Raw genomic sequence first — 18,669 nt, 5'->3', positions numbered from 1 at the left:
GCGGGGCGAAGCGGCCCCGCGCTCCCGGCCCGCGCTCCCCGCCCGCGCACCCTGCGCGGCTCTACTCGCCGGGAAGGCGGCGCCGGCGGCGGCTGCTCTCGCTGCGCCTGCTCCCGCGCGCTGCCCTCCCGCCGCGGGTGGGCTCCGCAGCCTCCGGCTGCCCGCGGTCCCTGCCCCGCGGTGGCCACAGCCTTCCACTTATTCTGCGCGGGGGCGCCCGGGCCAGTGCAGCCGGTCTCGGGGTGCGCCCTTCTCCCACTCGCAGCTACCCCGTGGAGCTGGCTCGGGCACCCCACTTTGCCCCCTCGTTCGTTGCCTGAGCTGGGCGCGAACTTGCCCATCCGCAGGTCGACCCTGCGCCCAAGAACTCTGTGCTTCTTGAGGTCGAGCGGGTCCCCAGCCGGGAGCACCACGATTAGGGGGCGACTTTGGGGAAGTGGCAGAGAGCAGTGGCTGCCTCCACTTCTCTCTCACGGTGCTGAAGAGGAGCCGCTCCGGGCCCCAGGGCGCTGGATGACTGGCACGAGGAGCGCGCCCCGCACCTGGTGAGCGAGCTCCCTGCCCGGTCCCCGCGTGGCGGTGGACTGAGCCTGTAGCCGGGACCCAGGGACAGCAGCGTTTGGCTAGTGGGTGGTGTAGATCTCGGATAGGGTCGATCTGCAGGCACCTGGGCGGGGACAGCCTGGTAGCTGCGCGTACTGGAATAGGACCACCATCAGTGCGGGGGCGCCCACAGTTGAGCTAGTGCACGGGCTCGAAGTTTGTGTTCTCGCCTTTGCAGAGGTTTGAGAGTGTGGAGGTAAGGAGTGGGAATGTCGCGGTGGGCTAATCGGCTGTGGACGAGACTGGACCGCTGTCTGACACCTCCGAAAGGTGCGCAGTGGAGATCTGCGTGCAACCAGCGAGCGGCCAGTATTGCTTTGTCGGGTGCCGGGTGCCGGCGGTCGCGGCTTCTCCATCGGGGAGCTGCCACCTCGCAGCAGCCCAGCCGGCTAGTGCACCGTCTCCTGATCTCGTTTACAGGGGCTTTGCGGCGCGCGCGAACCGGGAGGCAGTGGGACTTGGGCGCAATTCTGCCAAGCTCTTTGGTTAATGAGGGCGACTAAGGCGGAGATGCAGAGGCCTGGGGAAGCGCCTGCCAGTCGGCTGCAACTAGGCGAGCCCTTTTCTGTTGATATCTCTCCGTTGCTCCGCGGATTTAACATTCTCTGGCTCCTTGCCCCGGAGGGAAGTGTTCCTTCTAAGATTTGCAGAGGACTGGGACGGAGGAGTGATTCCCCAGTATCACAGCCCGTGGCGCTCAGTGCTGGGCCTAGCGCGATCAGATCCCGATTCCCGGGGCTTTGGCGGGAAGCTTGTTTCACCTCCTAGTGCCCTGGTCGCTTTGTACCTGGATGCGGCTGCCCAGAGTTGGGATTTAACTTTGCTGCTCCTGCGGCGTCCCGGAAAACCCCGGCAGGGGGCGCTGAGAGCGAGCGCTCAGAGAGGAGGAGAGGATGGATGCTACAGGCAGTTGCTCTGTCCTGGGTGAGTGGGTGGGGGGTTCAGGCAGCGATCAGCAGAACCAGGCAGCTCTTGCTGTAATTTCGTGGCGGAGGCAGAGGCTGGAAGGAAGGAGCTGGTCTTCTGTCCACAGAAAGCTTTCTGCCTTGTTAGAAATGACAGGCGAACATGGACGCAAGTCTTGTAACTAGAAAGGTCTCTTGCAGAGACAGATGTTTTCATGCAAACTCTTGCCTGCACATTCGTCTTTCTCCTTGTGACTACTGTATTTATCCAGAAAAAAATTAAAAAGAAATTGAAGGTATTTAGTGTTACGTTTAATACTGACATAAAGTTCTACTTCGTACAAGTACATTAAACACCAGGAGTTGCAAACAATTGTTGCAGCTCATTTTTAAGAAAAACGATTTTGTGTCACAGTTTACCCAAAAGAGCTCTGTCATAACGATGGAGTTTGAGAACAGCAGATGCGTTATTAATTACAGTCTTTCATGAGGAGATGCAGAAAGACAAAACCAGGCTTTAATGAAAAGATTTTTCAATACTTAATTAGGATTAATTAATCCTATTTTCATTATTTAAGAGAGGGTGAGGTTTATCATAATTTCTTTTGTTTGCAAACTTCAGCGAAAGCAGATAATAAAACTGAAGTAACATATCAGGGACTGAGTTTACTCCCAAAGAAACAAAGATTCCCCCAGATTTCTTGCTTCATATTGGTTTACATGGAAAAGCAGTCCTAAATGCAATTGGCCACTTGAGTTTGTTTCTTGTAAAAACTTTTGAGATAGTAGTTCATCCCCTGTGCTGCTCATGAACACACTGTATATTCGTGGGACTCTGGCATTGCTGAACTGGTACCTAGTTTACATGTTTTTTTTTTTTTGTTTTGTTTTGTTTTTGTTTTTTAAGCCAACTGGTACTTTTCTTAATAGGAAGTAGATGGGTGATGCTAATCATTTTATGCCTTTTATAAATTGTACTAGCTTACTTAGTGTTTTAATGACAAACAGCTGCAAGATCCTTGCTGTGAGCAGTCTTTGGTCTCCTGGGTGGGAAAGCTTGTCTCTGTCCAAAGGAAGTTTTTGAGATGTTCAGAATTTGGTAAAAATAAATCTGTGTTCTTTACTGCTGTTTTCAAATGGTTTCTTCACCATGTCTGAGTCGAAGGAAATGGAGACCCAGTGCAGAGACTATTAAAACTTAATGATGATGAGACTAAAGTAAATGTAAGCACATTCTTGCAAGTTTTTGCATATGTTTTAGAGGGTTGCTGGGCCATCTGAAGCCTGTTCATTGATCTATAAGAAATTTGGCTTTAGAGTCTCTTTTAGTGTCTTTCTGGGAGACAAAAGATAAGACCAATGAACCTTCCTCTCTCTTGTGTGTTAGTTGCTCAAAATAGATGCCCGGTCTTTGGGGACTGTCGGCCATTCCTGATGTCGGGAGAACTGCCTATCTGAACCATTGCATGGTTTTAATTAACATGGGGACTGTTTATAAGGATTCCGAATGTCCTTGTTTTTCTTCTCATGAAGTCATTGAAATTGAGGCTTTGCCTCTGATGCACATACAGGAAGGTGGAGGAGGGGAGAGTAGAACTTTGATAAATATCCAGCCAAAGATAAAAAGGCATTCTGTTAGGTAAATAAGTGATCAAGAAGTCCAGACTTCACAAAGGTCAGAAACTAATCCCAAGAGAGAGGTTTGGACTCCAAGTCACATGGTGTGTGAGGTAGACTGAGTTAATTATTTTGTAATAAATTCCAGTCAAGTATTTTTGTAGTAGCATAGGCACAACTATTTGAGAAAAGCATTCCTACATCCTGCATTAAATCCCTTATAGTTCTTCTTTCTAAAATTATACCAATTTTTAAAAATTTTTAAATGTTTTTGAAATTGTTGCTATAGTTACCCAGATAAATTGCTTAGGATATAATTATAGTACCAAGGTGTCAAGTTTTAATGTTTAGTGTTCAATAATGTTAAAAACGTAAATTACAGAGTCTAACAAATTGAGTTACAATAAAGTGCAAAGTGTCTAAAGGGGACCTTTCATCCTACCTGCATCTGTTTGCAGATTCATATTGTGAAAGTTAACTGTTTTCTGGACTTCTCAAATGAGTGCTTTAAATTGTGTATGCTGTCTTCTCTTGTTGACAAAATAGACATTTACACATATGCTCCCAGTAAAGTTTCTAAATTAAGATGAAGAAGTCTGGTTGAAAATTCCTGGTTTTTATCACTCTGCTGCCCTGCAGAAATGATCTGTCATAGCTAGGGGGCAATCTGCTGTTTCGGATTCTTGCAGATTGGTAGCATCATGGAGATATATTCAACAGGTGAGAACTAGCTCTTTGAGAAGCAGTTTCATGAAGCAGCTGGTAGAATGTTTGGGAAATGTCATCACTTATTTCTTTGAATTTTTCAGATACTGGCTACCTAGAAACACAAAATTAATTTTAGATCATGAAAAAAAGAAGAAAAAAATTAAAGTAAGCTAGAATATACGTAAACTTTTCACTTTTAATAACTCAGAATTTACACTAAACAGATGAAAGCAAATGGACAACTTTTTCCAAGAGAAGTCACTACTGGAACATATGGGTATTAATACAGTCAATCTTTGCCATTAGCGATATCCCAGAACTTAGGAAACCTGGCTCTCCGTTTCACAGGTTTTTTAAAGCCAGGCACCCTCAACGACAAGTCAGGTGTCACCAGGAGCAGGGTATTAGAAAGTGAGCTCAAAAAGGCCAGAGCATTTTCCTGTAGGAGTCACGGTCATCTTCTTCTTCTTTTTTTTTTTTTTGTTTTGTCCAAGAGTACTGTTTGACAAGAGCAAACCACTTTCCTAAGATCTAAACATATTTCCATAGTACTTATTATGCATTTGGAAAGAGTACAGTTACTGCATTTTTACTCTTTTCTTCCACGTGTACTAGAATTGTCTTCCTGATAGCACTGAAAGAAACATTATGAAAGAATACGTTTTGTAGAGGATGCGTTTCTTTTATGTTTGACTGTGAACCCACTGATCTTTTATCTTCCCGTCTTTCATTCATTATTTGTCACTGTATTCCTTGTGAATTTGGCTGACCTAGAGTTCATGCAGAATGCTGAGGACAAACACACTGGAACAATCTTATTTTATGTTGCAATTTTATGTATGTTTGAGAGTAAATCCCATTACTGCAATAGGTAATTCAATTACAGATATGTATGATAAATAACCCGCAGAGTGATGCTATCACAAACCTACTCTATTGGAGAAGTAATACTGTATTTGCTGAGATGTGAGATAAATAGAATACAGGCAAGTGACAATCAGGGCCCAAGGACAACTTGCTCATGGGAATTCGAGTCTCTTGCAGTCAGTGCGTAGGTTTCCGGTGTTTTCAGTGATATGTGATGTACTCAGGGAGAGAAAACAGAAAATAATCATAATAATTCTAAGCAGTTTCCTGTGATTTGTCTGCAAAATCATAAAATGGATAGCGCTTCGCCAAAACTTCAGTCCTTCTGAGTTACTGGCTGGCGCCCAATACAACTCTGCACAAAAGACCTTCCCTTTCTGTAGAACAAAACCCAAAACAAACAAAAGCCCATATGGAGCTGTGGTAGAGGGCTTCCAGGGCTGTTTGCAGTCACAGGGACGCAGCTCCCCAGACTTGCTGTGTGGGTAGACCATGTTGGAGACCAGAGACATTTGTGGGCCTCCTGCAACCACTCGGATTTTAGAAACACAACTGGCTTCTGAGATTACTCTTATAGGACCAAGATTTAAATTTGCTGTAAAACTTTACTGATTGTGAAGCTGAGAAGTTGTTTGTAACTGATAACATGATGAAACTAAACAAAACCCAAGTTGTTCTGGATGCTAACCCTCTCTCCAGCGGATAGTGTCATCAACATTATTCAGGCCTGTTGACATATAAGTACAAACTAAATGAGGATTTGATTCTAAGATGTCGTCTCAATCCTTGTCTGTTCTAGCTGTATTTGGCTTTACAAATTAGGGTTCTAGAAGGATGAATAGAAGAATTGCCCAAAATCTGTTGTTTAATGGAGACTTTCCCTTGTTGGATAGACAGTGGAGGAGGCCTCCGTCTTGAATTAGAGGCCACAGGCAGGAGAGTGGTATTGAAGGGACGGACGGTGCTTACTGTGCTGGAGAGGTGTTGGCAGTGACAGACAGAAGTATGGCAGCTGGAAATGGGTGGTGTGGGTGGGAAAAAGTGACAGTGAATGACATCATCCTCCCTGTGTGACTCATAGAGTCTGGTGGAAGCTCTGGGGGTCCTGCACAGAGTGGCTGGACCATTCAGATGGACTCTGAGGTGGCCAAGAGCCAGGGTGTGTCAGAATCTCACCTGCACATTGGTTTGTGACTCTGGGAGAACCTGCCCCTCAAGTGGGTGGCAAGTGGAGTTGGAGATGGGGAATGGGGAGGACTTCTCTGCCAGTGGCCAGGTGTTTGGTCAACAAGTCAGGGCCTTGGGAAGGATAACACAGAGCACGAGGCTAGAGATTTTGAAGAGGAGAGCTGGTTGAGGGAAGGAGGCAAGGTCTGGGAATTAGGACTTAGAGAGGAACTCAGCGAGCAAGCCTGGCTGCCTGCCCCATATGGGCCACGCTGGTCTCATTTCTGCTGCTGAGGCTCAGCATGGCCCTCAGGCTTGGGACCCACAGAGGGATGGAAGGGCTTGTGGGGTGGGGGTAAGGACGTGCACCTGGGACTGGGAGATGTGACCATGGCTGGGTGACCACTTAACTGTGGCCACTGTCCCTTTGTCCTTCCACCTCCTTCTAGCTGCCTGTGCTTGGTACAGATCCTCCTGCTGAAATGGGAGGCTCTAGGTCTGTCTGAGGCCTTTGCTCCAGGGTCCCCTCTTCAGAAAGAAGTCTCCAAATAGCACCACCTAAGCTAGCATCTCCCCTTCTCTCATCCTTTATTCTGCACTTTTCCGTATCATTGCATGTTGTTCCACCCCACACATGGTGTTTATTTCTAAAAGCCTTTCCCCAACAGAGAAGGTTAGCTTAGGAGACAGTTGAGACACAGCCATGAGCTGTGTCTCGGGGCCTAGGACAGTGCCTGGCACACACAAGGCCTCACTGGCTGAGTGAAGGCTTGGCTGAATGCCCTTCTGTAATGCTTATGTAGCACCAGCTGCAACAGAAGGTCCTTGGTACAGGACTATGGCTTACACAGACTTCTGCTAACCATGGATGATAAGCACTATTTATATTCTTCATATGAAGAAAAATATTTCAAATATCTCCAAATTGAGTTATTAGCATAGTCTTGAAATACAAATGTGTTTGAAAGCTAGGGGTAGGAAGACCGTGCCCTTTACTTATTCTAATACTGGGGCTAATTGCACAATAAGTAGTTGCCTGTTAAATGCATCGATGACCTTGCTTGACTTGGAAATCAGCATAAAAATACTTTATGTGTACTAAAACATTTGAAAATTGAAATTCAGGGATGTTGTTTACTTATTTAAAACTGTTCCTCGCCTACCCACAGAAATTCCAAGAGAACAAATTGTTTCTTTGTTACATATTTTCACACATTACAGATTTGAGATATTCTAGAATATTTGAGAAATGTGGCAGGGTTTTTATTCTTTTTCTGAGACCAAGACAGTAAGCCTTGTCATTAGTTGGATGTGTAGATCCAATGAGTTCAGATGTGAACGGATAAACATAATGTGGTGCATACATACAAAAAGCTGCTACTCAGCAGAAAAACAAGCAAACTCTTGATACATATGGTAAGATGTGTGAACCTTAAAATATCATGGTAGGTGAAAGAAGCCAGCCAGAAAAGACCACCTATAACAGCTCCCTTTGTAGAATGTCCAGAAAACCTAAGATGGAAAGCGAATGAGTGTTTGCTTGGGGCTAGCGGCGGGAACTGGAAGAGATACAGATGGACAGGCAGGATCTATTAGGGACGATGGAAATGTCTAAAATTAGATTGTGGAGATGGTAGCATGACTTTGTCAATTTACTGAAAAGCACTGAATTGTACACTTATGAGGGTACATTTTATGGTGTGTTACACCTCAATGGAGCTGGTTAAAAAAAAAAAAAAGACAATCTGGACCAAATCTCTAAAGTTGGAATAAGTTAAACCTCCAGTGGCCCAAACACTGCACTTCCTGGGAATTCTGTCCTGTGTTTCCATTACAGAGCAGAGTGCCCAGGGCCACTGGTCCCAAAATGAGCGGGACCACTTCTCTGATGCAGTGCCCCAGGATTGTGACCCCTGTCATGGATACAAGCAAACTCAGGCTGTTGGCAATGAGACCACAGAACCACGTTAAGTCAATCAATTAAACTAATCAGCCGCCCTGGCCATTGGAAGTCGGGTAGACCAGACTCTCCCCGTGGTTCGTCTTTCCTGAGGCTGATGATGTTTTATAGACATAGCTCAGGGGGACGTGGGACAACCGCAGTCTTCTTGTGTCAATGGAGGCGAAAGGCCAGGAGTCCCCAGGTGTAGCTCGGCTCACTTGATGAGGCCATGTCCTTGGTGGGGCCAGTTCACAGTGGCTACCCTGTGCTCCCAGAGGCTTTCCGGGCAGGGCCTTCGGTTCGGCAGGTGAGGAAGGAAACTTCTGATCCAGTGCAGAGTGCTGGCCTTTAAATGCCCCACCTGAGTGTGAAAGGTGAGTGTGCTTCTTGTCCTCTTGGAGGGTGTTACAGAGTCACTTCTAGCCCTTTCTGTTCTGCTGGTCACATTTTGCATTCCAGTGCGAAGCCTGGGAGCAGGCTGTGGGTGGAGAGTCTGGGTGGGTCTGCCTCTTGCCCGCTCTGCACTGTCTCTGGGTGCCAGTGTCTTGTTTATTGCGACTTCCATCTGCTGAGTGCCGGAGAAGCCTCTCTGCCTCCTGCCACCGAGCTTCTCAGCTCTCTCGTGGGCACCTTGCTGTCCCCACACCAGTTGGCTTCCACATGGTGACTTTCTGGGGGCGTGTGTACTTTGGCACAGGCAGTCTGTGCTCCAGAAACGCCCGGCGTGGCTTTCGGGCTGGCTGGACTTCAGAGTTCAGACACATCTCCTCACTAGGAAGAGATTATTTTTATCCTGCCCTGGGATGATGCAGGGGGTGTTTCCACAAGCCTCATTTCTTCAGTCCTTGTAGGGAGAAATGGAGATGGAGGGAGTTTTAAATCCGAAGGCAGGAGTCTTATTGACTTCTTACCCGTGTCAGTTCTGACTGGCTCATTCTGAATTTGTCTCTTCTTGGACAAGCAGCCCAGCCTGGAAGCACATTAAGAGTGATGTTTATGAAGTGACCGTGTTTCTCTGTCACTGGTTCTAAATCATCGCTCCCCTGTGTGAGTGCTAAGGGGTTATTTATGAGATCGCATGTGTTTCCTCCTGCTCATCGGAGGCAACCGGGGTGGGGGCATTTGCATCTTTGATTCCACTTTGAATGATTTCAGTTGGTCAGTAAGATACTGTACTTCTTTTCTGGTGTTGGGTTTATTTTCTTTCATTTCCAATGAGCTAATGTTCTCCAGATTTCAAAGTTAACTAGCGATGCTTTCCCGTAAACAGATGGGCTGGTTCTGTGATTAGAGTCATTTCCATGCTACCCGGACAGATGTTTAATTTTGAAAAAGAGTGAGAAAATGGTGCGGTATTTCTCGTTCTAAACTCTCCTCTAGGCAGTGGTTGAACTGACCTGGTCTGGATAGCTGAATGGTGGCTAAAGTCACAGGTGACATTCTGGGCAGGATTAGAGGAGGACAACATGGTCCCAAGTGGATAAGGTGCAGCAGACATTGCTGTTGATGACTTTTACTTTTTTCTAGCCATTTAATTTTCTGATAAACATTCTAGTGTTTGAGTGCTGGAGGTTTTGACTGTAGCTTCATTCTGGTGGCCCATGGGGAAGGACCTTGGACGTCTGTTTGCTTCATAGCCTTGGAAGATGTGTTCAGCCCCCACATTGGTGGGCACCCCCTTTTCTCCTGTCTTTGTCCTGAAGTTTACAGTTGGAGTATATTTACCAACGTGTCAGTGAAAGAAAACACTTTAAAAGTTAGAGCCAAGAGTTAAAGGCAGACATTTTATTTATTTATTTTCATTAAATATTCCCAGGCTAGAAATATAAAATAAACATCATGTTTTACAGAGTAAGGGGTCCAGTGCCCAGCGGTCAGTCTTTGTCCACATCAAGGAGAGCGGATGTCAAGTTGGAGAGGAGAATTCTAGATGGATGTTCCTCATCCTTTTTAGCAGGGCGATTTCCAAATATCTTTCCATGATTTCCCCTCTATCAGGGGGTTCTTTCTTTTTTTTTTGCCTCCTTTTCAACACCCTCCTCTGGGGGTCTCTCTGCTAATCCTGAAGTACTTTTAACTATTTTCTCCCTTCACCAGAAAGGTTTGCACCAAGCTGTCCTCCCTGCCTCCACCAGGTAAAGGGGCATTTCCAGGTTCTGCGCCTGTGTCTGACCCTGTCTGGCGTCGGCAGTGTGTGGCCCCTGAGCTGCGGGGTCCCGAGCTGCTGTTGATGGACAGGAAGCCGGGTTGGCACGTTCTTTTGCTGGTGGTCTTGCTCCTGGTGTTGGCTTTGTGTTGGGTTAGAGAGGCCGGGTCTCATCTGGTTCGGTTGTAAGCCTGGCAGGAATGTGATTCTGTTCAGTCTCATCCTGACACAAGTGTCCTGCTGGCTGGTGGCCCTGAGCTGAGAGGAGAAGGCGTCTGCTCCTGGGGACAGCCCTCTCTTTGCTGTGGGGCAGTGCACGCTCCCTCCATTCTCAAGTCCAGCTTCCAGGTGGGGGAGTCTGAGCCCCAGGTCTCTCCTCCTCTCTACTTTAATCACTCTCAGTTCCTTTGCTCAAACCTCAAAGGTGATGCTGGGCAGGTAAGAAGACCTGAGTTCACAGTATTTCCAGGTCTTCCTATCCACCCCGTATTTTCTTCCAGTGCACCCCTTCCGGTGGTGCTCTCTACACCTAACATTGTCGCCCTGAGTGCATGTTGCCTCATGGCCGTGGAGGCGTGTGGGGGAGTTCAGGTGGGGGTCTGAGAGGAGGGCCCTGAATGGGCTGGGCAAGTCCAGGCAGCGTGTGTTGGCGGTTGCAGCTTTCCAAGCCGACTCCGAAGTCAGGCCTGGAGCCAAATTTACTTTCTGTCTGCCAGCAGTGATGGAATTCCTAGGTCCCATCACCAGCTTGTGCAAAGAAATCATTCAGGAAACTGCAAGCTGGCAAGCAAGAATCACAAAGATTCATTCACTTGAAAGCTTATGCCTGCAAATGTTATTTAACTTTGAGCAATTTCCCCAGGCCCACCTGCTGAGTTCCCATCTCCTGGAGGCTTATTTTGGTACAGAGGAAAGCCTGCTAAGTGCTCATAGAGGGGATCTTGCGAGGATACATCTGAGAGGTGGGAGCAGCAGAAGGCCTCTCAATGGTCCACACCTCTCTTATTCCTGATCCAAGAATCTGCAGAAAAGTCACTTTTCAGCACTCCGCAGAGTAAATGTGTATTAGTCCATTTTCCACTACGGTGCTCAAATACGTGAGGCTGGGTAACTTTATAGAGTAGGCATAGCACTGTTATGGGCTGACGGTGGTGGAACCTCATGGCAGAAGCATCATAATGGCAGCAGGGAGAGAAAGTGATCTCATGGTATAACAGGAAACCAGATCCAGTAGCAACCTTGCAGTAGGGTCTACCCCTTAGAGGTCCCACACCTCAGTGCCCCCACCCTGAGGACAAAGCTTCCAACACACAAACCATATCCAAAACATAGTGAGATATAAATGCTTGACTTCAGTGTCTAAAGCTACGAACTGATGAGTCAGGACAACAGCCACGGTTTACTCTGGTCCTGCACCCTGCCAATGAAAATACCTGGAAGACATCAGCGTCTCTGTTGAGGGATGGTTTATAAAGTTGGGCTCAAGGAAATTCATGTTCTGAACTTGGTCCGTGACAGGAGGGAAAACCACCTTGCCCAACATGAGGAGGAGAGTACAAACAGTGGACTACCCCAGGATGGGATGGGGAGGTGGGACGTCTCCCCGTGTTCACAGAGTGTTTAAAGGGATTGCTTGCTCATATGTAGAAATTGTAACAGAAACTCACTCCAAATTTGAATGCCGTGGGCTTATTTGGTTTGTCAGGTTTGGCTGGTGAAGGGGGAAGTAGGAGAGGCTTTGGGGTGCATTTGGGAAAGAGAAGTCCCACCCAGCTTTCCTTTCTGACCCGAGCGACCCAGGAAACCTCAGTTTGTCTCCTATTGCCTGGTTTCTTGGTTCTTTTCTTCTGGAATATCGTCATGACCTCGGACCAGAGGGCATCCATTAGAGAAATTCTGCAAGGTGCAGCTCTAGTCTCTAGTCTCATGGTTCTGCAGAGGGCCACACACCCGCTGAGCGGTTGGTTTCGGGTGACAGAGGCAGGGGAGTTAGGGAAGCCCCACTGAGCTCCAAGAATGCCGGCTCCATTTGGTCTTGTCTTGTTTTGCTCTAAATAAAGACCACGCTGGCTTTCCCTGTCTTCCTCCTGCTTCTGAGACAGAGACCATTTTTGCAAAAGTGACCCTTCTCATCGTCAGTGATGTCGTGATCTATTGGAGAGCCACAAAATGTTACCGCCCTGTGTGGCACGGGGACCGGAACTCGGGCAGCCTGCTTCTCAGAGTGAGCTCCGTTGTGCTCCATAAAGGGATGTTACAAGTTCACCCTCCATCTGTAATCAGGAGTCCCTTTAATTGGTGGTGGTAACACATGCTCTTTAAAAAGGTTTTGGTTTTGCTGTTAAGCATCTTTCAATGGCCTTTTCATTTTTTTTTTTTTTGTTTTGTTTTTTAATTAAAAGTATACAGTCCCTGAAGAATTGGCTTTCAGGCCCAAACTTCCTGCCTGGAGGGGGTTGGAGATGGCCCTAAGTAGGAAGAATGAGGGTCTGGATTGGAGGCCTGGCAGAATCATCATTAAGAGGGCCTGGACAAAGGAGGCAATTACTGGATTGCTTGTGGTGGGGACTCACGTGGGAGGCCCTGGGGCTGAGTGGACTTTGTGGAGTCTTCTTTAATTGCACTTTTGAATGAACAGACTCCGCTACTGGGTTTAATTAAGGCTGAGGGGCTAAACTTATAAAAACAAATCAAAAGCACATTAAGGGAGTCTGCCTCCTTGATGGTTCCTGGGATTGCTGCCTGTATCTCTTTTCCTCCTCAGGTAGACCTACCATTGGGTGGACGTGCACTTCTGACAGCCCTTAGCCCTGGTAATTGCAGTGTGACCCAGCTATGTTACAGTTTATGCCAAATATTTTAAAAACCTAGGGTGGAGGTGCCAACAATGCCAACTAAATCCATCTTTTGTGTCTTTGTGATCCAAGGGAAGAAAAAAAAAACTGTAGATGTATTTATATAGAAGAGTTAGGCATGCTTTTAAGAGCTAATGAAAAGCTGAAGGAATTTGCATAGAGAGGTAAGTAGAGGCATACAGGAAGCTTGTAAAATGTACATGTTTGAAGTGGCATGCTCTTCTGAGCAATAAACATTAGCTGTTCCTCCTCCCCATTAACTTTCTAATGATTAATGGAATTTATTTAATTAAATGCTCTATATTTCAGTGGTTGGAGGCCCAAGAGGCATTCTAAAATAGAATAGAAATGTAAATAAAATATACATAAAATAAATAAATAAATAATATTCTAAAATCAATTATTTAATGTTAAATGTTTCAGATGGCTCTTTCGTACCTAAAACATCCAAATATGACCTGCATATAATTAGAGAAGAAACATTAAAGATTATTGTACCAATAATCTTCTACTGTTTAACCTTTAGTTCTAAACTGATAACCTCAAAAATGCCATACCACGAAACAGTTCCCTTTTCCTGAATTCCAGAGGAGTAAGCTGGTTTTGCAATTAGAGGCCCCAGTAAGTTGAAATGTTCTGAGGGGCAGATGGGCTATTTTTAGCAGATTCAAATATATCCTGTGGTGGATGATTTCCAATGATCCAAAATTAGTAATGGTATCTTGGACACCACGGTGTCAAGGACTCCGACGAATCGGCGTGTTCTGCATCTTTGAATTGTCAACCTTAATCCAGCACAGGCATTGATGGCTTTGGACAAACAATACATCATTCTCTGGAGAAAACAAAGTTGACCTCTAATTGTGAACAAAGAGATCAGAAGCTCTGGAATCAGGAGCTGGATAGAGTGGGCGCTGCATAAAATTGGGAGTGTTTTCAGGCTGTTGGATGACAGTCTCTTGGGGGTAAGGACCGTTAAGGACCTAACAGGGACGTTTTATTGGGTTGATGAGGAGCATACTGGGGAAAAGCTGAGATTTGTTTCCTTCTTCTTTTTTCTTTACATGAAAGAAAGGTCAAAGGAAGAGGGTGGTGACCCTCAGGGCAGCCAGAGGTTGTTGTTCTCAGCAGTCTTCCATCTGTAGGAGCTGGAAGGGGTGCAGTTACCCCATTGAAAGGCTCTGAGTACACCTGTTGCCTGCAATTGTCCCAGACACAAGTGACCCTTCTCTTTGAAAGCCTTACCTTTCCCTTCCCCGTATCTAGAGAAACACCACATCCTCAGACACACGGCGTACACTCGTCCTCTGCTGAGGACATTGATTCCTGTTTCTCTTTAAGGGTTTTTTGTTGGCTTGTAAAATGATGCCGACTTTACAAAGAGGGGCTAATTTTAATAGCTTGATTCTGACAAACCCTTTCTGTTGCCTTATTTTAAAATCGGTGTGGCAGAGAGGGTAGGTTTGAGTCACAGGATGGGAATTGCATTAGATTGGATTATTGCATCTAATTTGTTGAGTGATGGCTGCCTCCTAGTTGCTATAACCAGTCCACAGAACCCCCAAATCCCAGAATTCCAGGTCTTCTCTTTGATTTCAGACATGGCCTTTACTAAGCCTTCCCTGGGAGATGGTGATCCATTGTGTTCTTAAAGGGGGGCTTACACTAGGGTCCTGACATCCCTTGGACCACTTGTCTGCTGTTATTCTAGTCTGGCTTCAGTGAAGACACTGGGGTGCACCATCGCCTTTGGTCTGCCAGGAAATGGCACCTGGACGAGACGTTCACTGTGTGTCACACCCCACGCCAGGCTCCAGGAACACAGTGTGCAAGGCCAGAGATGCTGTTTGCTCCCCGAGTGTGGTTTCCCAGGCAGGTGAACCTTGCCCTGGCCTGGATGCTATTTTCCTCCAGTGTTCTTTGAGAATCTGAACTGATGTTCCAGGTGCCCAGTGTCGACCTCAGGGCAGGGTCACAGTGGTAGGAGGAGAGAGGGAAGACTGGGTGTGGGAACTCAGACAGGAGGATGGACACCACCTTCCCTGTGCCCCTGGTTGGAGAGGAACTTCCTCACCTCCTAGGGCTGAAGGAAGCAGCAGGGGCATGGAGGGGCCTCAACTGACAGGAACCCAGGGCTCCCGGTAGGACCCTCATGATCAGGGTTGCTGAAATAGCCTTTGGATTCTGCAGCGTGTGACTGTCAGAGCTCCTGTGTCCAGGACAAGGCACCTGCAGATGCAGTTCTGTATCAGCAGAGAAGACCTGTAGGTCAGCAGAGGCTTCAGGGTTTCTAAACAGCCTTTCATTACTCACAGGCTTGCTTTTCAGTGTTACAGAGCAGTTTTGGGTCTGAGCCTCTTGGTGACATGGCTCTGAGGTCCTTGGTCAGAGCACTGGGTCTCACTCAGCCCTAAATGTGCAGCAGGCTTCTTGGGGTTCTTCAGGGACAAAACTCGCTAATTGCTTTCTCTGCAGGACATTCTTTTCAGTGCCTAATACCCCTTGCAGGCCAGGGAGGGAAGGGTAAGCTGACCTTTCCAGAAATGGAAGAGCCTCAGGATTTGAAAAGAAAAACTAGAGCCTAGCAGAGTTAGATAACTAAGCTGCTTAAAACTCCTTTCTGCTCAGGGCCCCTGCTGAGCTGCACACACCATTTCCTGGCCCATTTGCTTGGGAGTTGAGGTTTATTGGGACACTCCTCTTCCAAGCCATTTCAGTGTGTCCTCAAGGTTCCCTAATTGGACCCTGCTCTGGGAGAGCAGCCCAGGTGTCTTTTCTCAGTCCTCCCTGCATGTGCCTCTTGAGTGCTGCTTCGCCAGCCCAGGCAGGATGTATAGTGTCAGACTGCTGAGGGCCACTTCAGTGTTTGGCCTAGCAGGCAGAGGCAATTCTCACTCGGTAGGTGACTGTGGGCCACAAGAATTGCTAACATCCATTCTTTTTTTCTTAAATATTTTTTTAGTTTTCGATGAGGCCCTTCATCTATTTATTCATTCATATGCGGTGCTCAGAATCGAACCCAGTGCCTCACACATGCTAGGCAAGTGCTCTACCACTGAGCTACAATCCCAGCCCTAACATCCATTCTTTTAATTTTTTTTTCTTTCTGTTTTGTACTTTTATATAAACCTGAAAGAGAAGCACTTGTTTGGGGATAAGTTTTGGCAAATGCTTTAAACATAAAGAGCAGAATATTTTAAAAGAGATTGATGTAAATTATGGATATGATTTCTTTGGGATGTTTAATTTGGATGCATACATTTATGTTGTAATTATGCATCAAATTATATACACTTTTGAAAGACTCTGCATGTGAATGTGGGGATATTAGTCTAAATGGGAAAACTGGAGTTCTCCTATGGTCACCAGTAGCCACGTGTGAACATGGTTATTTTTCTGTTTAGTTGACACATGGTCAGACCCTTCATGCTGTAACCCTAGTAAAGCAATGATTGCTGGTTTTGCTCATGAACACCTCTCTGGAATGGTCAGATCCAGGAGGGCTAGGGAAGGCAGAGATCATGAGCAGTGAGGGGGGATCAGGCCTAAATGCCCTGTCCTGACAAAGGCTCTGCAGATGTCTGTTTGGCTTCTCAGCCATCCCCCAGCTTTGCTCTCTTCAGAGCGGACACTGGCTACTTAACCTTGTTAGACAATAGTTGTTGCATCTATCTGAATAGAGCCCTTTTTGGATGTTGGGTAGTTAGCTTTCAGGTAACTATTTAGAAAGCTATTCTCTTAGTCCATTTTCTGTTGCTGCAACAAAACACCCAGGGCTGCTAATGTATAGAGGAGAGGGGTTTCGTCTGACCCATAGTTTGAGAGCTCAAGTCCAAGAGCGCTGTGCTCTTTCCTACTTCTGCTGAGGGCCTGTGGTCATTCAACTCTAGGTGGTCAGAGGAAAAGAGAAAGGGGGACCAGAGGGGCTAGATTCCTTTTAACAATCTCTCAGGGAACTTTGTTAGTCTTAAAGGCCCTACCATCTCTCAAGGACGTTACATTGGTAATTATAATTAAACATGAGTTTGGGTGGGGGCAGGCCCTGTCCAGGGGATAGCACTGAGTTTCAGATGATGTAGAAGAGAACAAAACAGGAGGGATCTGTGCATTTAAGTAGCAGAAAGAAAACTTAGTAATAGCGTAGGTTTCCATAATTCCCCCTCCCCAGCTTCATGCTAAAGAAGTTTAAACCGAGAAGGTAAATTCTATTGATGAAGCGAAGCTCATAGTCACTTTCAAATACACTCACGGAGTTTTACAGGGACAGTAATACTAGGGGAGGGCAGTATTTGAAAACATAAGTTTATAAAAATCCTGGCCCCAGTCCAGTAGCTATCTTAGGGCCTTTGGCAGAGGCCTATAGGCCAGTTTCTGAAGTATTCCTGGCATAAAAGGGTCTCCACATTTTATTTTAATTGAAATTTATTAGTAGTAATTTCTATTCGGTGGCATGAGATAAAGGCCACAGTGCAGCTCCCAGTGGGTGACCGGACAGGATTAGGGCATGCCTGTGGTCTCCCAGGGTGGCCAAGTGGGATCCTGACCCCTTGGTGGGTGCTGACAAGCCTGGCAGCCAGGAAGCAGGCGGTGGGGACTTTGCTCCAGGAATGCAGGGCGGAAATGGCGTGAGGCAGAGCTGGCAGCAAAGGTGGGCAGCTCTCCCCACCAAGGCCTGGCCACTGCCCACGGAGGAGCACATGGCCACTGGCAGGTGGTGGTTCTGAGACCCCAATGCAGCTGACAGCTGGTTGTGCTTTTGAAACTGGAATGATGACTTGTAGTAATAACCAGAACCATCTGGATAGTGCTACAAACCAAGCTCAGAGCTCTGTGGATCCTCTGCAAGTACCGAGTCCTGCAAATACAGTCACCATATCCTGGTGACTCTCTGCCTCTGAGGCCTGCCAGAGTCTGGGAACCAGGTCCTGAAATCTCCCGTAAACTCCTGGTTCCTGTGTGAGATTGCTTTTCTATCTGGGAATGTAGGCAAACCATGGAGTTCTGTTATTTTTCAGCTTAGGGTGTTCTTATTTGTTTACTCTTCTCCAAAGAAAATAATTCAATCACTAGACTCGTATGTTTCAGAGATCATTGCAATGCAGCACGTTATCCTGTAGCTTTATGGCTGAACACTTTGTCAAGGTCCCTCCAGTGGCCTGGCCTCAGCTGGGCAGTTCCATGAAGTTGCAGTTGTGTGGTGGATGGAGCTGAGCCCCAGGGGTCTCTCAGCTGGATGCATGAGATGGCTTCACCTGCACATCTGCAGCTGAAGGGTCCCCCCACGTGGCCCCTCTCCTCTCACACAAAGGCATGGGTTTCAAGAGAAATGGAAAGTTTACAGGTCATTTAAAGGCTGTGTCCAGAACTGGCACTGGGCTGCTTTCCATGGTGCTGTGTTGGTCAAAGCTGTTCCAGGGCTATCCCGGATTCACGATGCTCACTGATGGGGAGTGCAGGCATCCTGCAGAGCACGTGGGAGGGAGCTTGCGTGAGGCCATCTGTGGAGAGGACCATCTGCCACAGCACTCCTCAGGCTTGGTGTAGGGGAAGGGACAATGTAAACGGGTGCTCCTCTGCTTCAGTAGCTCATTCTCTCTGTGTCCACGAGGACAGTGTCTGGAAGCTGACAGGTGGCACTTAGGCAGAGACAACATGCAAATGTCAAACATGACAAATGTAGAGCGGCCACCCTCTCCACTCGGAGGGGTTTTCTTCTTCCATGAAGATGGGTTGCAGGATTGCTTTAAATATCCATCATAGTGTAGTGTAGTGGTTATGAGAGTGGATTGGGATCTGCATTACTAGACTGGTAGCTCAGTCCTGCAGCTTCTAAGGTCTGAGAACCCAAGGAAGCTACTC

The 18,669-nt window shown here is 46.9% G+C and overlaps 1 protein-coding gene across 1 annotated transcript in view; it reads left to right on the top strand.

Moving 5' to 3' along the window:
• The first annotated feature begins 288 nt into the window (after positions 1–288).
• Positions 289–18,669, top strand: part of Sema5a (semaphorin 5A) — a 446,744-nt gene continuing 428,363 nt past the window's right edge. The window contains exon 1 of the mRNA XM_026397069.2: positions 289–545. The gene's annotated coding sequence lies outside the window, so the exon portion shown is untranslated. The remainder of the gene's footprint in view (positions 546–18,669) is intronic.

The sequence above is a fragment of the Urocitellus parryii genome, chromosome 1 (assembly GCF_045843805.1).
Source record: "Urocitellus parryii isolate mUroPar1 chromosome 1, mUroPar1.hap1, whole genome shotgun sequence".
Taxonomy (NCBI): domain Eukaryota; kingdom Metazoa; phylum Chordata; class Mammalia; order Rodentia; family Sciuridae; genus Urocitellus; species Urocitellus parryii.
This window is presented reverse-complemented; position numbering and strand designations above follow the sequence as displayed.